This window comes from Rhopalosiphum padi, chromosome 1 (genome assembly GCF_020882245.1).
Source record: "Rhopalosiphum padi isolate XX-2018 chromosome 1, ASM2088224v1, whole genome shotgun sequence".
In the NCBI taxonomy this organism is placed as follows: Eukaryota; Metazoa; Arthropoda; class Insecta; order Hemiptera; family Aphididae; genus Rhopalosiphum; species Rhopalosiphum padi.
In genome coordinates this window covers 85634467-85654666 of record NC_083597.1, presented here as the reverse complement: position 1 = coordinate 85654666, position 20200 = coordinate 85634467, and the positions used below count along the sequence as shown (strand labels likewise).

The window sequence follows — 20200 nt, the reverse complement described above, 5'->3', positions numbered from 1 at the left end:
GCTCAGAAAAGTCAGTTGTTTCGTCCCATCACTCCCCCCCCCATAAAGACGATCTTAGTAAAAATTAAAAACAGTGTGTCAACAGACATTTTAAGAAACAAATGGCCGACTTGTTGATTATCCGTTGTCGTTGGTAGCAAGAGGGTTAACATGCAACATGTAATGTATAACTGGGCGCGACCACAACACTCTAGACATCGTGAACCGTTTTATTTATATACCATACATGACCATATAATAATATAATAATATGAAGTCGTGGCTTGGGAATTAATGTATAATAATAATAATAATTGGTTTATCGCGTCATATTTTATTCTTCGAGGATGGGACGACGACGACTACAAGACGCGTATTTCGTATTATTTCATTATATTATATTAATATCGTCGAGTATATTATTACCTATTATAATAATGATATTGTACGCGTTGTTGTCGTAGTGATATTTTTTCGTCATTGAGCGACGACGTGATTCAGATGTCATTGAACGCCATGACGTTTTATTATTATTATTTCATATTATATATTGTCTTGTGTAGTTTTACCAGTTATCACCACTGCGGTAGTGCGTTGATTTTCTGGCTAAAAGTTATAGAAAACCTCCGTCCGATAATCCGCGCGTATATTTTAACGTGTGATGTAGGCAAAATACTTAAAATTTTATTGTAATACCAACGCGCAGCATAGTAGTAAATATTATTGCCAGTTGCGTTATCTCCGCCTACACTATCATTGTCTTTATTATTATAATTGTGTTTTTATCCAATCATTAATGTTGTAGTTTTTGAAACGTGTCCAAGCAATTTCTTGTAGGTATCTGCGTAAAAAAAATAATAAATAGATATCAAGATTTGCTTATTGAAAATAACTTCTAAAATTGTTTTTCAGTGCTTTCAAGCCAGGTTAGGTTATGTTAGACCTGCCAAGTTCGACTTTGTCGAACTTTTATATTACTGCTATCCATTATAACCAAAAAGCATATTTAGAATATATTATTAATTATTTTACCTTTTTTTTTTGTATTTTATTTTCCTTACAAGTACTGTAACAAATCTAATAAACTGAAAATTGTATTATGATAGTTTTTTCATATTTGTTAGTTTAAGAAAACATTTTTACATTTAATTTCTGTTGTGAGAGGGAGGTGTAGTGTACAAGGTTGGCTTTGACTTAAAATTGCTAGTTTATTGATGTTTGTTTGCACCCTCTTATTTTTATTCAATTCAAACACTGTCGACGTAACAACTTAACCGCGTACTCAGCAGTTGACCGAGGTCGTTGCAGCGTACAACGAGCAAAATCCTTTTATCTTCAGCTCCGTGCCATTACCCCTTTTCCCTTAAATTGTTATGTATACAATTGTAAAAGCCTTTTAGTCCTTCGCCCTCCCTAGATCGAAGCAACCTATAAACGATTGAATATAAGGACCGACAATAGTATAAATATTTTCGGCAAATTATATTTCTATATTTTACATTGTCATATCACCATGACGATGATAACTATATATTATCTACGCAATATCAATGTTCATAGCAGCGGGTTCAGAGTTGAAGTTTTTTTGGGGGTTGGGGGGGGGTTGTCTGTTTAAAATACAACTATTAAAGATCATTTTTGTAAACATCAAGGGGAGATGTTGATAGTCTAAGTCTAAAGCCCCTGGTCGCCATTAGTCTGAAGACGTTTTGATTTCAGAAATTCCGATTTTATGCGTTCAAACGATTGTCGATTAATAACCACGATCGCGTTTCAATAGGTGGATAGCGTTTGTTACCATATTATGTTGATATATAATGTGTTTTGTTCGAACGGCTTAAGCGAAATGAATAAAGTCCATTATAAAAATATAACCTATTAGTTAAAGCCATATTATAAGCTAGACGATGTGCTTTAAGACACTTTTAGAGATAGTGAAAGTAAACAGTAAGCACTATTCAAGTACTCGATACTTTCTGTATAGATACACAACAATGAGATACATCGCACCACCATTATATTCCGATTAGAGACGTGCTTAGATGAGAGGCATCGGCTATATATTAGTATAAGCTACACGTGTTACTGTGTTACTACGGTGATGATGATCACTGTGTTGGCCATTTTACCGTATAAACATATTTATAATAATAAATAACATACACGTAAATATATAGCTAAAATCAATTAATAGTCTTGTATAACAGAAAATGAATGTGACCATTATATTATGTTTGTCGACTCGTACGTGTACAATAATGTCAGTAGGTAGATAGATAGAGTTTTACTTATGTATACGATTTCTGTACACGTAACGTTTAGTATTTATGTATGTAGGCCGAATGACCGCTGTGATTATATTGTTTACTGTACAAGGGCAAAGTTAATATCATTATTAATAAAAAATAAATAAATAATAAATAAATAAATATCATTATTGATTCCATAATAGTGAATAGATCGGAGTGGGCGTTGTCTTCTATTGGAGTTATGGGGTGCGAAATCTATAAATCATTATGAAGGAAATATCGTATAATTATTAATTATTAAACGAAGAGTAGGTACTTCTTACAAAACCAACGAATAAAATGTCATGAGTAATATGTATATGTCACGCGACAGTGCGACACGTCATTCGGATTACTGCGTATAATACATACTACTGATACACTATAATAATAATATATACTCTCACTCCTATAATATTTTTTTAATTTACAACCGTAATTTAGTTACACATACATACACTGTAGTAAATCGTATATAGCAAAAATATTAATTAGCTCATCGAAGATATTGTAAAAATATACAATTAGTAACAATATTAGTATGATAGTAATATTATTACTAATAATTTATTAGTTTGTCATCATCGTTTATGTAACACTTTATTTTAGGTCACCTTAAAGCTTATCATACTTGGGTACCTACCTAAAAATTAACTTATGTTCATAACAATGATATTTTACATTTTTATACACGTTTAAACTTTTATGTAATATTGTATTTATTTTTAATTGCTATATACATTTTTGAGTAAATACATATTTTTTTATTATAACTTTGGACTCGTGAAAAATTAAGTTATTGGATAAAAATAAGAATAGTAAGAATTCTTTATTTTATAAATGTATATCGTACATTTAAATAGAATATTTCTACGATAATATCTTTATTCATAATTTATTCTTATTTAGACCATGAATAGTGAAGAATAAACATTTTTTCTTGATGGGGAAAAAATAATATTTACTTAATTATATAAATATCTTATGTATTATTATTATTTAAAAAAAATACTGTGACTTCATTTTCCCATTAAAATCCAATGACATTAGAGCACACCGTAAACCACAATATAATTATCAGATTTCAATATCATATATGTTATATTATATCGGATCCGTTTTTCAGAAATTTAATTGAGTAATCCAATATTTTTCCAACTAGATGATATGCGTTTTGTCAGCTCAAGAACACGGCAAATAACTTACGTTATATTCATAAATCATAATGCATCAATATGTTCCACTTTCCCCCCATATTTCGTATTTTCTGTTTGATACCTAACGATTAACTATAATTTCATTAGTATTAAACTAAGTAAATATAGTACATTGGCTTACAAAATGATAATTTGAATTAAACTGTGTCAAGTACAATATTTATGTTCCACTTCATGTCAATATATAATTTAAGTTTTAGGTGTATATAATTATATATATACATATTATGTATATATTTATAAATATAAATCATTTATTTAGCATTTATACAAAAAACGGAGATAAACATAGTATTAAATACTAAATTTTACTATGTATATTATATTATACATAATATTACATGTATGTACCTATTATATTATAATATATAATCAATGAAGGTATTATTTTTTATTATTCCCCTTGTTTGTTATTAATATTACAAAATTTGATTTTTAATTTTCACCTCTAATGTGGTTTTATTTATTTTCAAATACATATATTAGCTCATTCATTGTTATATTTCAATATCCACTAATAAAAGATTATACATTATACTATTTTAGTATAGCGTACATATAAATTAACAACGGAGAAGAGTGTTATATATTAAATATATATATATATATATATATCTGTTTTATTGACAGTCAATTTTAAAAATGTTTTATATAAACCCCTCCTCGCCCAGCGTGCGTATACTGCTTATGCATTATACTAATTCTTCAAAATTAAATATTTCGCTTAGGTATTAATATTTATTTTGTTTATCGATACAAAGTATTATACCATTATCCATACCCTTTTTATTGGTGTTCTCGTGAATGTTAAAATTAAAAATTGAACAAAAATTGGACATGGGAACTGGGAATATGGTTAAATTTTAATAAATCTTTTAAACGTTAACTGTTCTTTGATTTCAAAAATCTAGAACCGTTTAAAATATAAATTATCGTTTACTCCAAGCAATTTAGTTTGACGGTATTTGTTTCCACGTAAACCGGTTGCGTTAATAATTTTTAAATAATTATTAGTATCACTACTACTACCGTTTTAAACTTGTACAACACTTCTCGTTATATACACGTATTTTATGTATTAATCAATTTATTTATATACACGTCATTATGTATATCAAATATCAATATAAGATCTTATGTGGTATAATTAATAAAACCGTCAAATAATTTCAAAAGTTTATGATACTTATATGGATAGTAAAACTAAAAAATTTTATGAAAATGCACGGAAATATATTTTTGTTTTAGTTTAATAACTGTAGCTTACTAATTCATATTAATATATATTTTTATTTTTATTAATTTCGTTTATTTTATAGAGTTAAATTATACGTATACTTTGTTAACATGTAGAATGATTCAAAAGATATTTTATTTGTACGCAACTGTAAACAAAAATATCATAATTCTAGGTTAAAACACTTATCAATTTCCGATGGTGGTTTACAATTATACTTACTTTATATTGTCATAAATATTATTATTTAACAAGGTTATTGGGTGGTCATTTCGACGAATATGGACATAACCGCGCGTCTTGAGGATATAATATATAATAAAATAATAATATTAAACAAACCATAATAATTATTACCACTGACGAAAACCTTGATGATTTGTTTTCCTTTCCGCAATACTATATGTCTAATTCGACGTGATATTATAGTAATGTAGTATATTATACTCGCGGTGCTACAAATATAATATTATTATCTCAAATGCATTTTTTGTGATGATAAATTCCACTAGCAATTATTATACATTCGTATAAATAATATTCACAGATAACGAGACCGCGATATTTTACGTACGCATCACACTTTATTCACCTAAAGTTTAACTGTCAACAAATCAACAGTACTGCGCGTATACAATCGGCCGCTATATAATATTATTGAGTTGTATGTATTATAATATTAAACGCGCATTAGTCACTTGCACGTTGACCTTTAAAATTGTCTTCGAATAATTGTGACGATATATTATTATTATATTGTGTCTACGACGTCTGTGTTCGGACCCCAAACGTTTTCATTGACGTTCGTTTATAGTATTCTTTTCCCTTGTGTAATATTTCACGTCACGTGTACCAGCCAACATGAATGTTCAGAATGTTTACTGAATCACATATTGTTATAGTTTATAGTTGATCCCGCATCCGAACAAAATATCATGTTTTACTGTTGTACGTCATGCTTTTTTAGTCTTTTTCTTTTTGAACTGACCAGGCGATATAGTATTTTAAGATATTATATTATAGCTAATGATTTAATACGTACATTGACCTTGCTTAGCATCGATCACTCTTGTCAATCATTACTGCAGAACACATTATTCCGTCAAAACTGGTTTACAGTTTGTATATTCTATCGAATAATTTGCATTCCGTTCTAGTAAACGATAGGGATACGTTGTAAAAATCGTACAGAGACGTGGTGGTATATGTTTCTTTTTAAACATTATTTTGTTTGCTTATGAGTGGAGGATTATAATATTATTTACTGCGTATAACACACGATGTTTCTTAGTTGTTCAATTTGTTGGTAAATAATGCATCATTTTAGAGTATAAATATTATAGCATGACGTTTTAAAATATTGTGCGAATATATTTATCTTGTATTTATAATGTTTTATTTTTACTAATTCATATTTAAATTCTTAATTTATGGGTGCCTAACTTGGCTAATTTTGTTCTAATATATCAATATTATAATAATTATGTATTAGTTTCGGTTCGTATAGATATTTAAACTACATTATTGTAATATTTGTATTTTGTAGATAATGAACCATTTATTATTGGTATTGTTTCAAATTATTATACTTCGTTGAAATTATATAAATTCATATTATGTCTCGTATTATGTTTAGTGTTTTCACGCATTAACTTTATGCATTAAATTATGACGTAACACGTGGACGTAGTTTTAAAATGTATATATACGTATATATAGTCACTATATAACCATGAACTGTGCTTATTGTTTAATTTTTGTATGGAATATGTCTATATAATATAGTTCATATTCATCATTTCATTTTTATATAATACATTTATCTTTTTTGACAATATTTTTCTATCCTATATTACCTATACTTGCCTATTATAGAGGAATATTAGAGGTATAACTTGATAAGGAAATTTAATCATGAACCCTGTATTGGTACTAAAAGGTCAATAAATTAGGCTACCGTAACGTTAATACGATCTAAATTTTATTTTATTGATCTATAAATATGTATTGGAACGGAACGAAACAATATCTTGAAACTAAAATAAAAATAATTTTAGATAATTTTCGATCAATTTGTCTAATATATTACAGGTACGTAAATATATAATTACACGATATGTGCATACAGGTAAAACGAGCGAATAGTATTTTGAACGTCTGTCAAGAATATATAAGTAATAAACACCGTTAAAAAAATATATGTAAACCGAACTCCTCGCCTCTTGTGCTGGTTTTTTTTATTCTATAACTTCTACAGTACGATTTTTACACAAAATACACATAATATTATGCGATGGCATATTGTAATAGGCGATTATTGTCTTTTCACTCTCACGGGTCAACGCGTCATTTCTGCCCGACGGAAATTGTATACACTATACACTCATACCGGTTCATTTCACACGTCATGACATATTATGCGATGTGTATAAAGTACGCCTATACCAAGTAAAAGCCAGATAACACTTTATAGGAAATAGGCCGATCATTTTATTCATTAAAACGTATATGAGAATATTTAACGATACGTAAGAATATTTTTTTGATTTTTCCATTGGTATTTTTTCTTTAGTAAAAAAAAAAAAATTGTTTCGTGTGACAAAAAATTTACTCATTGTCGTTATATCATACGCTCGTCGACACTTTATGACGTGATTATCGTAGTGACTGGCGACAACGAGTAAACGAAAAATGGTATGCGCGTAACACGCTACACCTCTTCGGCTCGTGCTCGTTAGCCTGCACAGACGCCTGCATAGACGCCCGGAGTGTGGCCCGACACGATAATAATTATAATGATATGATTTAACAATAGCGGAGGCCCGAGAAGAAAATTTAAAATATATTAATGAATTTCTATTATGCGTTAACCTTACAATATTGTTATAATAATAATGACTTGGTGCCTATACCTAAATACAAAGTACAGTGTGATGACTGTGATGTGTCTCCTCTGCTGTTGTAGCCTTGACGTTATACCGGCCGAACGAACCGAACGATCAAATGTTATTTTATTTATTTTATCACAGTGGGTCGATTTTTAGATTTATTTAAATTTTTTTTATTATTCCCGCTTGTACATGTATAGTTATTATTAATCTTGTATCTTTATAAACCGTAACAGCGTTAGTGCGTTGTACTTATTAATATTATTATACCTATTCGATATTTTAAGCGTAGACGTGTGCAGTCCTTCTCATAATTTATGCATGCCATCTTCGCGGAGGATTTGGAATTGTAGTGAATTTATCTTATTTTTTGCTTAAAATAATTTCATAGAACGATTGTATTGTTGCCACGATGAGCATGCGTGTTTTTAAGGTGCGATTAGAAATTCACAACTACCCGCCTGCAGCAGTGCATATTTCTTTTGGAATTGTAGGCCCTTTATAGATTGCCAGACGTATAAAAGGACACCACAACAAGGTTTATTATCCCCATAGTTTTTCGCTCACGCAATATAATACAGCCATCAGCATACTATATAAAAAAAAAATAGTTTTGCCCCAAGCATAAGAATGTTGTTAAATGATATATACTAGTTTTGTCCCGGGTAATTTAAAGGGATATCAGATTTCCGTTCCAAACTCAAAAATATTTATAACACGTAATAAATAATAATATATAATGTATTGACTTATATGTTATATATTCTAATAGTTACATGTAAAAACAATCTAAACTGTTGACTATTAATTTTAAAATTATCTATATTTTCCAATCGTGTTACTACATTTATGGCAATTTACCGCTTGACGAAAAAGTATCGATTGATTTTGTTTATAATGGTATATTACGTTTGAATAATAATTAAAATCAAGATTTTATATTATTTTTAATTATATTTTGTTAACGCCGATCGGATATTATATAAATTCGCAGTTTTTTTTTATCTTAGATTACGTAATTATTTACATAATATACCTATTTAATTTTTGGGACGGAATTGATATATTTAAAAAGATTACTGGGAAAAAACTAGGATGCAGCCATATAGTCAAAACAAGTCAACAATCATCTACAGTATAAATATTATTGGGAAGTGTTTTTAGAGCTTATTCACCTTTTATCGCATAACTTTTATCGGTGTGACATTTTTACTAAATGACTCATTTTTTAGATGCTTTTTTTCATTGATTTTTATTATATGTGTCTTAGTTCTATTATTGCTCTATACAACTAGCAATCGTAAGTTTATGACAGATCACTGTGAACTTGTTTTCGCTGTTCCACGTGTCCACGTGTAAGAGTCCCAGATAACAAACCTCGTTGTAACGTCCTCTAAACGTTCTACTATTTCTTTTATGGGATTTCATTCGAAACAAAAAGTTTACAACACCAGTGCACGTGCCGTCGTATATCTAAGTACTGTTTATTATGCTATGAACTAAAAATTAAAGTCCGAGACGAAATTCGCACTGTTAACAAACCATATTTTTACACGCAACACATAACAACAATGTAATATATATAATAGATACATGAAGCGACGGTTACACATACTTACATACACATTGACTGAAACCGTATACGGAAATAAACACGTATAACGCGGTACATTAGGTACCTATTATAAACACATCGCCGGCAACACGTGCGTATTCAAAACGAACCAATTGATCTCTTCGGAAATTCATGCGCGCATATTCATAAACCGAACGAAAGACGATAATATATTATGTTGATATTTACAATTATGTTAATGATTGTTTGAAAAATCGTCCGCCGGCGAATTTAACCTAATCAATTAGCCGTCGTACCCGTGAATATAGTGTATATACCGTTTCCGACCCGCACATTTTTTCGATCATTTAATTCGTAAGACAATACTATTATTGCCAACCCTTCTTGTCGTTCCTCTTCGTCCCATACGTGGCCATTTCGGGTGGTATTGCGGAGGATATTGGACTTTTGTGTTTCCGTTTTTTTTTTTTATCATACATACCGGTCGACGTCGACCGCTTTTAAAACACTGGTGGCGGCAACCCGCAAGTATTGAAACGCCGCCGCCGTCGCGTAACCATATAAATAATTCAGCCGGGCGCGTCTTACGGGCGACGTGCCAATACAATATTATTATTATAATACCCGTAGGTCGTCCGCTCTCTCCGTGTCAATTCCGCTGACTGTCGGTATCCGTCCCAAATAAAACGAAATTAATTTATTATTATCACGCCGCGACCGATGTCCCCGACCTAGGTCGCATCACGACATACATTCTATATGCCTATAGTATTAGAGATTCCGCCCACACGCCGTATATACCCGTGTACGAGGCGCAAACGATACACATTATTGTTATTATATAATGATAACATTAACATTCGCGATTTCGATATGGTTATGATTTTGCGAATGCGCGGCGATGACGTTATTATTGCGATCTGGCAATGACGTTCTCCTCGTGTTGTATTCAATACACGCCATCCGACGAGGACGTTTTCGATCGATGCGAGTGGTGGAGGAAGTTGGGAAAACGTTCCGTTTAGAATTTGAAATTTGACACGCGGTCCGCAGCCATCAGCGGTCATCGGATAAGCTCGCGTAACTCGGCGAGAAATATTACACTGATTTAATATTACACCGTGGTTTACATCGTCGTAAATCGTCTTAAATCTCACATCATAAATCCGACGGGTAAACGGAAAAAAAGTCTTTCCCGTGGAGGTAAATTTATAACATGCTCGTGGTTTGGAATGGATATATACAACTGCTGTCATATTTATAGTATATAATACACTATACTTATGTTATATTGTATTAGCGGAAAACAGGGCCAGTGCGCAGAATACCTAAGTAAAATAATGTATATGAAGTTTTTCGAGTACCTATTAGGAACATTACGCACATGTATTGTGTCGGTTTTGCTCATGTACAATATATCAAATTTTAATGTAATATTTTAATTACTTTTAAAGTTTAAACTTAACATTTATTAATTCCTTTATATTCTCTTTAGTTCTAAAACTCACTAAAATTAATTGTTAATAGAAAAAAAAAAGAAAAGATGCGAACTTCTGCAAGAACTATACGGTATAATCATTAACCCCATACGAAAATGTGCATTCCAGATAGATAATTTTTAAACCATTTGTGTCTCCGTCTAAATTTGCCGTCTGGGCGCAGGCCCTATGCTGTTCGCCTCTGTAACGGTTGCTACCAAATCTAAACAGCTAGTATACACGATGATGCACTATTTCCGGACATACGTCGAAGCGTGTGCAATGGTATACGATGATTTTCGCACTCGTCACACTTGACACACGATCAGTTTTAGTTTGTTTGTACAGTTTAAAATAGTTTTATGGTCAAAACAAAGTCGACATACTTCTAATTAGATAAGATGTCATAAAACAATAAAACAAATCGCTGTCTGCTATTAGTCGTATACCAACTTTAAGTAGAAGTAGTATATATTAACTAATATTATTCGTTGCTCGGTGCGTGATATGTACATATTATACGACATTACAACGATGATTATTGTCGACTGTGTGGTGTGGACTGCGGGGTTGAGATTAAAACCGTTGTGAAATCGATGCAGTTTTAAATCGATCCTAGATTGAAGTAGCCTGTGAACGCTGTAGTTGCAGAACGACGCCGAATTGCGATTAAAATAAAATTAAAAAGTTTTTAAATCGTATAACTGGTATATTCGATCTATACCTAAAAAAAAATTTGCTAATTTAAATTTACAAGCCGTATGATACGATGGTTAATAATTAAAAAAGGTTTATTATTTAATTGTCGGTGGTCAGAAGATACATTACTTGTATGATGCGAGTCGCGGGAAAACGTCACGATTATAATATGCATAAATTACGAAGTTAAACAGAAATTTTCGATTCGTTCGACGCGACGTCTTCCGTCTTTCGCGTCTCAATTTTGACAGTTTTTAAATTATGTACATCGCTGTAGATAGTTTTATATTATGTGTTATGTGTTTAACTTGATGTAATTTGCCGTTGCGGTAGGTACCTGAGTATACCAGCGTGTATACGACGTTAAAAACAATCAATTTGATTATTTCTTACTATTGTCTGTCCGCCCAGTAACTTTTGAATAAACTAAATAAAATTATGAATAAACATCGTAGCGAGTGAGATGCGCATAGTGTAAGCAATGTAAAATAAAACTATATAATCTATTAATCGTCTCAACGAAACGCGTAAGATATAATTTTCGTATATTAGGCAATTCTACACAAAAAGTGTGTTAATATACTATTAATTGTTATCTAGGTATTTGACGTAAATCTTACAGTTAGTGTGTCGATTGCGATAACCCGACCTTAATAAATAATAAAGCCCGTCTGAAATATGTTAAGCTTGCATAATATTATTACAATTATCATATATTGTACTAAATAATATTTTAGTGTTTGACAATTGACGTTGTCCATTTTTCTGAAAATCAACGCGTCATGGCGTTATCGTTAATATCATGAACACAGTTGTTATTAATTATTATGAATACAACAATAAAGGCGATTGTAATATTTTTTTATTATTATTATTTCCAGTGCGAAAATAATGGTGATCTAAAAAAAAAAATTGATCAAATTAAATTTTTAAGTTTTTTAAAGAAAAGTACGATTGTATAAAAATGTAAGGTATCAAGCAGATTAAAAAAAATAGATAATTTTTATGATTAAATTCTCGAGCTGAATTATACAATACCTATTGTTATGTTAGCTGGCAACACTGAATTCATACCACAATCTAACAAAAATAAAAAAATTAATGGTGACTATAATAAAAATAATATAATGATGATTATTAATCTCTTAAAAAGTGCGTATTTAATGTTAAAGGCGTACATTTAAAACCGTACAAATATTAATGTTATTTTTTCCCTCGTGAGTCCGTAATAATTAATTAGTCGCCATCATCATAATCATAGTATACAGTATAATATAATGTAATGTAGTGTGTTTTTAATGGTTCGTTCTCACGATGACACGATCGCATTAGATTCTTCGACACGTTATTATTGTACCATTTGTACACTTGTCGATCGCTAAAATGACATTGTTTCGTATAATATATCTTATGATGATCATCATCTTCTCCATCCACCCACGTTGTTGATGACGATAATAATATATGGCATTCGAACAATGGACCCGCGTTGAACAACGCGTTCGTGACATCGTACTAAATAATGATTTCCCCTTTATTTTGTGTTTGTGTACACAACTCCCCGGGCCACGAGCCAAAGACAAAAAAAAAAAAAAACCAAAACACGCACAATGTAATTAATGTCCATAATAATAATAATAATACAACTTAATACCACAATGAAAAATTGTGTCTGTCATTCGTTGATCAGTTATTATTATTGTTGTTGTTGATGTTATTGCGGTATGGCTACTGAGACCGACTGAAAAATCTGGGATGAGATTACAATAATAGTCATTAGACGAATATGTGCTGTAAATAGGGAATTAAATCAATTTAGGGCTTTAGGTATAATTTTATACTGTTGATGGCAGCCACACCCTCAATCAACCCAGAATAATAATACAACTTTATAAAAAAACTTTTCTAGAAAATGTATAGATATATTTTATTATATATTTATATAATTACAATAGGCATTAACTTGATTCTCCTGTTTAAACATTGTAAAAAAAATAGTAAATTAAAAAGATAAGATAGCTAAATTTTGACTTAATCAGTTTTTAGCCTTGTCTGGTGGAAAATAATCTTTCACTTATTTTAAAGCAAAGTTAACAGGTGGTATACCCATTGCATGTGCTGTAGAACATATAATATACGCCGATATAATATATTTTGTAACAAATAATAATATTATTGAACATTTTAAATGTATATTTTACATTTTGTTTGGAAATAAAGCATAGAGTCTGCAGATCCAAGTGGTCGATCGACCATTAGATTTTAAACATCTGGAGTAGCACCATAACGTGGACGCTTTGTGTATAACTATGTTGCAATAAGGCAACAGTCACACTACTCACACTAAAGGTAAATTAGACTATAGTGGAACTACTGCAGCGTTGGCCCTTGTTCTATTTGTCGGTATCAACATTCAACATGATGCCATGAAAAGGGGATGGGCATGTCCCCGGAAATCACATATGTTATGGATCCATATAGTGTTGTTAGTTTAAAATTAAAAATTTACCAAGTGGTCATTTTTGTCCTTTTTACTGCGTAAAAATATTACATTTTACATTAAACTAAACAAAAAAAAAAGTTATAATATTTCTATATTATATATAGACTTCCATATAGGTCTTAATCTGGGCTCCGCTTGGACTTAATCTACTCTTGTGTACCGAACGATATTTAACGTCTAACTTATAATAACATAATAGGGTAAAACCAATCGTTTGGTTATTTGTTGTTAAACCATTGGATGCCCTTGGTCTGTAGCAAGAGTTCGTGTTTTATTTAAATCATCTAAACTGGTCGTCGTGTATAATATAGGATTGTAATTTGTCGTAAGATATTAAAATACCATCGTTAATAAACTATATGTTCATACAATGTTATAACCTATGTATAATATTGAAGCCTACGTGGTTTCCAAATCTCAGACTTTTTAATAATATTATTGACAATGGCTACACACCATAACGTTACCAAATATTGTGTTAACACGTAGGCGTGGTGTTTTTCTTCGTTCCGGTGGTCTTATATAACGAAATAATAAAACGTTGAATATATTTTAATAATAATAATAATGTTATCGATGTTTATTTTTCATGTAATTTTGCGGTCCATGGTTGATCGAAGCTATACAACACAGTGTGATTCGGGTGAACCTGAAATATATTAAATTTTCGTGCGTACGTATATGTCAGTACGTCACCGATGCAGTTTAGTAGATACTTACATAATGAAAGCGAATGAAATTTGTGGTGGATTTCGTTCAACGGTATTTCGTCTTATAGAAGAGGGGGGAAGTCCCAGGGGGTTTCGCATGTTTTTCATTTTTAGAAATTTTCTTTGCAGTGTGCTGATATCGTCGTCCACCCCGAATATGCTCATTAATAGCAGTATAGCAAAGCGTATTCGTCTTGTTTATATATACTTATTATTATTATATACTTCGCTCCTGTTGTTGTCGGGATTCAATAAATAAACGGAGCGCGTGTGACCATATAATATACACCTTGGCGGATGTGTGTGCGTGTGTGTGAAGAAGTATGATAGAGATCTCGTGTCCTTGGTCGACGCCGCCGTCGTCGTTTTCTGTGGATCAAAGTCCAACTGTGTAGCGCCAATAATAGTAACATAATTGCTGTTCGCTCGATCGCCGCCGCATTTGACTAGCGCCGACCCTATGTGACATTTACTCGATCTTGTGACACCGACCGAGTCTCTATCCGTTTCGGTGGGTCGGTGGAAATCACATTCTAGGGAGAGGAAGAGATCGTGGCGACTGCTAAGTCACTCATAGAATAACGAATAATTATAATAATGACATTTCACACCGATTGACGATGTCGTTGAACCTGGACAGTGTATTTAAATGTTATCGTTTGTGAGAACAAATTGTGTAAGTATAAACTATAAAGTCTTCGTATGGCTAAAACGAAAATGTATACCATAGTAACGCATATTAGAAAACTTCAACATTACTTTTACTAATAGTTGTTGTACAAATACAAACTTCATAAATAAAAGAAAAATATTTGTTCACCGAGATTTATTTTTAATACGACGAAACACCGACGACAAAAAGCATGTTTAGTACATATCACGTTTTTCTTACGCGTATAGTACCAACAGTTTGCGTTTTAGGCGATAGGTACGATATTGCTGATATTGGTGGTTATGATTCTGAATAATTCAATATTATATTATCACGCAATTTATTCTTTCGCAAACAAAATCGGAACACGGCATTTTAATCAGAATATCGAAAAGACAGTAATATTGATCAACGCGAACGAAAACAATACTATATACCTATTGCATAACATTTGCTTGACTTTTATTTTTTCGTTTACACATTTCATTCCATTTCGTCGGGGCGTCGTTATAGTGTAAGGACTGTGGTCCGGCGATTCGGCGAAGTTTAGGCCTAGGTTAACAGCATCCCCTAAAAAACGTATACGGGGCACAAGGTCCACTGTAGCTTGGCAGGTTTACTGCACTGAAGAATATTAAATCGTTTCAATCTCTTAAAACACTTTTTCTCGCCAAATAATATATCGTAGTACACGACAATGTATAGTGTTCGAGTACAGCGGAAAGCCCACTGACGACTGGTGATGGCTTCGCTGGAAATATATATTATATATATATAATTATATACTTTTATATAATATTTTATTATTTATTATACACCGCGTGGTATGACTATGTACTAACGTACACCTATAGCAATATTATAATATAGCATACGACGACGACCACTACCTCTGTTCGGTGTCCCGAGGTCAAGGTTCTGTTTGCAGTGTGTGTGTGTGTGTGTGTGTGCGTGATTCCGTATTCCGTTTTAGTCGCCCGGCTGGTAATTATTATTCGTTTCTGGAACCGTTGAATATTATCGTATTTATAATTAATATGTACGACTTAAACTTTGAACCGTATTTACCACCCACTTACAGTACAGTGTACGTAGCTTATAATGTATTATACCAACCGTATAATAATATATGTCGTGGCGTTTTGCTATATATCGTTGCTGCAGCAGGTCCTGCAATGATTCACCCGCACCCTTGTTAGACATCACGCGAGATTTGTAATTATTATATTATATACTGTTGTCGAGTGCACTAATAACTATATGTACTTGAAAATTTCGGACGTGAGTGGGTCGCAAACTTGCAGTTTTTGGCGTTAAACTATTTGGCGGCGGCAGAGAGTCGAGACGGCGAACGCACGTGATCCCGACTTTTTTTTACGCTCAGAATTGATTAATATAAGTAAAAACATATTATACTAATTGTTAGCTCCCCGGCGATGGATGGAATAATTTCTCCGCTGCGCGTTTTGTTCTATACAATGTTTATAACGGTCGACTGTCGTACACTATTATAATATAATATTTCACCTTTCACACGGTTTTCGTTTATTAGTTGCCGTTTTTATTTAATTTTTCTTGATAAAATGATCGACATCATACAAAAATAACTTCTCCTCCCCTGCCGTCACACTTTATTATCACTTTATTGCGTGTTTGTTCATCTGGTGAAAATAAAACGTCAGTTTTTCACGCAAACTACCCGTGTTCACAATATATACTATGTCATAATAGTAATATAATATAGGTGTAGTCGATTTTTTTTCAACTCGATTGTTGTGTATTATTAAAAATTATACTATATATATATATAAATATGTATAAAATATAAATGGATACATTTTGACATATTATAATGCATGCGTGTTTCCTCGTGTACCTATAGGTCCGAAGGACGACAATATTTTTCACCCAATTCATATTTGACATTTACGATAATAATTAATCATCGAAAAACATTAAAACGGTTTATGGACAATATCAAATGTATTATACGCCAACACCATACAAAAAACTGTTAAGACTTACGTTTATAACACATCATAGAGTATTTTGAATTCGAATTATTTTCATTATTATCATCCGTGAAAAAAATATTAGTATTCTCTTATTATTATTACGTATAGTTATAGAATGTGTATATTTATTTTTAGGTTAAAAATGCAAACATGATTGCATTGATGCACAACGATAAACGATTAAATGAAGACTTTAGGGTTTTCTTCTTGCGTATAGTGAAGTACAATTTCACAAATTTTCGTGATCTTTGCTGTTAGAAAATATATAAAATATATTATTAAACAAATTAATCATCATTCTACAGCCGTATATATTTTTGTTTTGGGATCAAAAGTTCAAAAAAAAAGTCTTCCATGTTATTTGTATATTCTATGTTTATTTTATTATTTATTCTATGAATTTATTATACAAGTATCGTTGACCGTTGCAGCATTACCAGAGGTATACATACAACCTAACCTTTTTTTATAGTTACATTCTATTCACGCAACTTCGCATGTCGTGCTTTCTTGTTAAATTATTTACTGTGTTCGTCACACACACTGGTAGTATTATTATGAACTTTTTGATGTAATAGATTATATAGTGTATTACTTAAAAATCATAATTAGCAAGTCCAATACTTACAGTCCAATAAACAATCCGTCTAACGTTTTAAAATTAACCCATTCTGGGGAATAAATACCAATCCCGCTTCCAAGTACCAATAGATACAGACATTACAGTCTACTTCTACACCCATAATCTCGAGGCAAATATTATATTATATGATCGATATATATATATAGTCACGAATTAGCTCTTGTATAGTTTTTTTAAATATATATTAAATATGTATACATTATAATATTATTAAATATTAATCACTGGTTATTTTTGGAAAATATTAGCATGCCTTGTTTGTTTATTGAACGTTGTTTTGTTGGTTTTTTTTAACTTGACAATACAACATACAATATGCGTTTATTGGAAAATATAATTTAGTCAATATTCAGTCACGGACAATAAAATAATAAAAGTTGAGTTAAACACTAAATAAATATTATAGTGCCACGCCTATTTGAAATGAGATAACGGATTTCATTATCGAACAGTTTCACAAGGACGTACTTAAGAAACTACAAAATAAATGGCATACATACATTATCAATTTAAATAGTTATTTTTTGTTATCGAATAGTTATTTAAAATAACTTCAATGCATAGTACGTGTGCTTTATTGTGTTGCTGCAGCTCTTTAACTGCTGATTATGATGATAGTTAAAATATTTATTTGAAAACCGTGGACTGAACATTATCGTTACACATTATTATATTTTATGCTGTAGGTTTACAATATAATACATTTTATGACTGATTTATAATACACGGCGTTATTGCTATCGTCAGACATAATATTTTGTTATATTTACACTACGAGGCAAAGGTTTCGCCGGGTTCGGTCCGGATATCCGGCTATTTTGTTGCAAAATGATTTGGTGTTTCACTTGTATAGTTAACATAAACACCAAATATCTAAAATAATATCAACACCCGCACGAATTTGTTATTATTGCTATTACGAACATTATGACGTCGTTAGCGGTACCTATTAGGAAAAAAAAACGAAAAAAAGCAGTTCATCGATTAAATTAATATACGCTTTATCGAAAATATATTTTATATATATTTTTTTTACATTTCACAGTTGACACGAATTCGATTAAAACATTTCGAAAGTGTAATATGCAGAAAAAAAACCAATTCAATGGCGTGGTACTCTGAACTTATACGTGATTTATCTATTGAATTGTATTCGGATTGTTTCTCGACCTTTATTATATCTATTTATTTTTTACGGTGTAAATTTTATTTGTACTACTGTTTGTGTGCATAAGTACACACGCTACGCATCGTCTCACGGTCCATGACTCATGTCACATTGATATAGGTACACAAGGTACGTGGCCATCACACCTATGGCTGCAGTGCAAGTGCCAGCGCGCGTCCAAACTGAATTAATTTCCTCCAGGGCCCCCCCACCCCTTCGCACCACGAGTTTTATAGGTAACTATCCACATATTATACTCACAACATGTTTATACCTATATATAGACGCCAATAATAGTAAGATACTTCGCTCTTTGCATAGGTAATATTATATTACCCGCATCATATCATTAATATAATATATTATTATATTATATTGGTACTCTGTTGTATGGGCGGAACCATCAGACTCCAACGTCAGAACCCTCCAACTACACACCTATTCGACGTGTACTCGGACGTCTACTCTAGATCCACGAGCGTATATTGTTACGATAGCTCGTCACACCCCGAAGCCCCGAGGCGAGAGACCTCGACCGGCGATCTCTTAGGTAGTATACGATGAGTTAGGCACCCGAGTTGTCTTCTATATATTATTATTAGTTATTACTAGTCATTCGCACTGCACGGCGATCGTAATGCGTACGCTATTATGCCTATATAGATATGCCGAGTCCAGGAAAAAAAATACGTGCAAATACACGCGTATGAAAATAACCTATTTAGCGTATATGAACTGAGCGTGTATAACATATCGTTAACCTGCTGTTTAGACATACCACCGTTAAAAAGGTTTTAAAACGCGTTAATATAATATACATATGATTTCATTTTTGACGAGTGCACTCGCTACGGCGTTTCTGCTACGATGACGCCATATTGCGCCCTGTATATTATTGTACTACCTGTCTGTCTCGCCGCTCCTCTCGACCACTTGATGCCAACAAGTATTTTTATTTTTTTTTCGCAACAAAAATACACATCTCAATACGCGCTATAATACGCGGTAGTACAATATATATTCTTAGGTGAAACGATAAGTCGTGGATATGTCTGCAGAACACGTCAATCCACAGGTTGTTGTACATATGTACTTATATAAAACGTTCTGTATAAACAGTCCACGTCGGTTATTAACGCGCGATTTA

The 20200-nt window shown here is 31.7% G+C and overlaps 1 protein-coding gene across 1 annotated transcript in view; it reads left to right on the top strand.

The window, feature by feature from the left end:
* Window positions 1-20200, top strand: part of LOC132932429 (facilitated trehalose transporter Tret1-2 homolog) — a 73255-nt gene that overhangs the window by 47202 nt on the left and 5853 nt on the right.